We start from the raw sequence: 3,058 nt of genomic DNA on the forward strand, positions 1-3,058 counted from the left end.
TCCTGGAAGGGTGTAGCACGATGATCATCTGTAAAAAGGAAAAACCTAGGTGAAAGATTTCGTGCGAAAAGTTGGTTATTCTGAATGAACCATGAAATGCAATCCGTTATTGTATTAATAGGGTCAAGCCAAACTATGGGCTTTTTTACATGTGGGCAGCTCCTAGCACCACCTATGGGGGTACATCCATAGACCAAAGCTCAGGTTTATCTACGCTATTACAACCGATGGTGCGCCAGACTCGTCTAACTGTGTCCGTGGTCTTGACGACCGATCATTTATTCTGGTTGGAGAGGCCGTTTAGTGTTTGGCTGCTAGAGCTGCCGCACATCCTCCCGCGCGTAGGGAATGCTCTGTATTTCCTCTAACTATGATGATGCCACGTAGACCAGGCATCTTAAGTTTAAGATAGGCGTAGTGCGGTACTGCATTAAAATGAGCGAAGGCCGTTCTTCCCAGTAGTGCATGATAGCCGCTTCGGAATGGAGCGATGTCGAAGATTAATTCTTTGATTCTGAAGTTGTCGGGAGAACCGAATACAACCTCTAGTACTAGAGTGCCTATGCAGCGGGCCTCTATGCCTGGTATTACTCCTTTAAAGGTAGTATTACTTTGCCTGATTCTTGACGGGTCTATCCCCATTTTGCGGATAGTGTCCTGATATATCAGATTAAGACTACTGCCACCGTCCATAAGGACTCGGGTGATATGGTACCCATCAATTATTGGGTCGACCACCAAGGCAGCCGATCCGCCATGCCGGATACTAGTCGGATGATCCCTACGATCAAAAGTGATCGGGCAGGCCGACCAAGGATTGAACTTGGGGGCGACGGGCTCTACAGCGTATACGTCTCGAAATGCGCGTTTGCGCCTTCTCTTTGGTATGTGAGTTGCGTAAATCATATTCACTGTTTTGACTTCTGCTCGGAACTTTTTATGTCCCCCAGTTTTCGGCTGGCGAGGATCATCTCGTCTTCACTTGGCGTCTCACTCCCTTTGTGTTCGGCGTTTAGCTTGTCGGCCTGCTTGAAAACCCAGCATTCTCTGTGGGTGTGATTTGCAGGTTTTTCGGGGGTGCCACGAATCTGACATAATCTGTCTAGTATCTTATTTAGGCTAGACGGTCCATCTCTGCTGCCTTTAAATGGATTTTTCCATTGACCGGGTCGAGAGCCCCTGAATCCGGCATTGACCGCCATGTTATCTTGGCTGTCTTCATTGTTTCGACGCTTGTTTTTTATTGCGTCGCGGCTTCCCGTTGCCATCCCTGACTTCCGATGTGCATGGGTCGCTCGTGCCGCTACGGGCCAGCCAACTGTCCTCGCCCGCGCAAAAGCGGGTCATAAGGATTGTTAGGGCCGAGGTGTCTGGCAAGCCATTCATCCCGGACACTATGCTTGAAAGCCGCTAAGGCTTCGGCATCCGGGCATTCGACGGTTTGATTCTTCTTAGTGAGGAATCTGTTCCAAAGCTTGCGGGCTGATTTTCCGGGTTGTTGGATTATGTTACTTAAATCGTCTGCATCCGGAGGTCGGACATAGGTCCCTTGAAAATTGTCCCTGAAAGCATCCTCAAGTTCCTCCCAACTTCCAATTGAGTTTTCGAAGGCTTTTCAACCAGTGCCGAGTTGGTCCTTTCAACTTGAGGGGAAGGTATTTTATGGCGTGAAGATCATCTCCGCGAGCCATGTGGATGTGAAGGATAAAGTCCTCAATCCAAACCCCAGGGTCTGTCATTCCGTCGTATGCCTCTATATTAACGGGTTTAAATCCCTCTAGAAATTCATGATCCAGCACCTCATCGGTGAAGCACAGGGGGTGCGCGGCACCCCTGTCTTTGGATGTGTCATGGCATGCTGTCGACGGTTGTTGTGTTCGGTGTTGATTCCGAGCTGGTATTCGATCAATATGATCGTTTTGGTGGGTGTGATCCTGCGCCGGAGCACGCTTCCTAGATCCATAGATGGACCTGGCCATACCGGCTATTTTGTCCAGGAGCTCACGTAAATCATGTGCTGACTTGTGTGCGGCATCATGAGCCGCCCTGTCGCGGCCATGGGGTGGTCGGTCCAGCTGATCAGCCATTTTATTTTTCGGCTGGATGGGCTCTATAGCCTCGTCGTTGAATTCGGGCAGCAGCTTGCGTTTTGGATAGCTCTTTCTGTGGAGATCACCACTATATTTTTCTTCAGTGTCAAGCACTTTGTTCCATCTACGGCTGAGTGTATCCTGCGCGGCTTTAAGCCTTTGCTTCTGCTTCTTCAAGCTCCTCGTGGTGGCAATAATCCTTCTATGGAGGTTCTATTGTTCCAAGTGTTTTTCGGGATGATGAGTGCATCGTCGTCCGGACTGTTCTCCTCTCCAGAGACAGGTTGATGAGTTTTACCCTCAGGATCAGCGTCATCGGACGTCGGCACCGGACTATGTTCACCGTCCCCTGGCTCATCCTGCTCCATCGCTAGGTCCATGGGGTCGTTGTTTCCTTTGGAGTCGACCGAGGTATTATTCTTTCTTGCGCTGTTATCATTGTTTTTACTGTGGCGGGATTTAGGGCGGCGCCTAAGTCGTCGCTTTGGTGGCTTCTCAAGGGGATTATCCTTCGTTGCATCCTCGCCGTTGTTTTCCTTGGGTGTATCCACCATGTATATATAATATGATGAGGTGGCTGTCCAGCGCCCTTTAGGCGGTGGTTCCTGTTCTTCTTCTGCATTGTCGTACATACCGTCGATGTCTTCGGAGTCGAAGTCAAGTGTGTCGATTAAGTCATCGACAGTGGCTATCAACTGGTTGGTGGGTGGGGAACGAATTTCTTCATCGGCTGCTTCCCACTCAAGCCGGACATAGTTCGGCCAAGAGTCTCCTGACAAAGAGAGATACTTTAATGAATTTAGCATGTCGCCCAAGGGCGAGTGTTGAAAGATATCCGCAGAGGTAAACTCCATGATCGGTGCCCAATCAGATTCGATAGGCACGGATGCACGCGGTTCGGAGCCTGTGGCCGGAGACGAGTCCGACGGTCCGATGACACCGTCCTTATAGGGGATGAAGCCAGTGTT

The sequence above is a fragment of the Triticum dicoccoides genome, chromosome 5B (assembly GCF_002162155.2).
Source record: "Triticum dicoccoides isolate Atlit2015 ecotype Zavitan chromosome 5B, WEW_v2.0, whole genome shotgun sequence".
Classification (NCBI taxonomy): Eukaryota; Viridiplantae; Streptophyta; class Magnoliopsida; order Poales; family Poaceae; genus Triticum; species Triticum dicoccoides.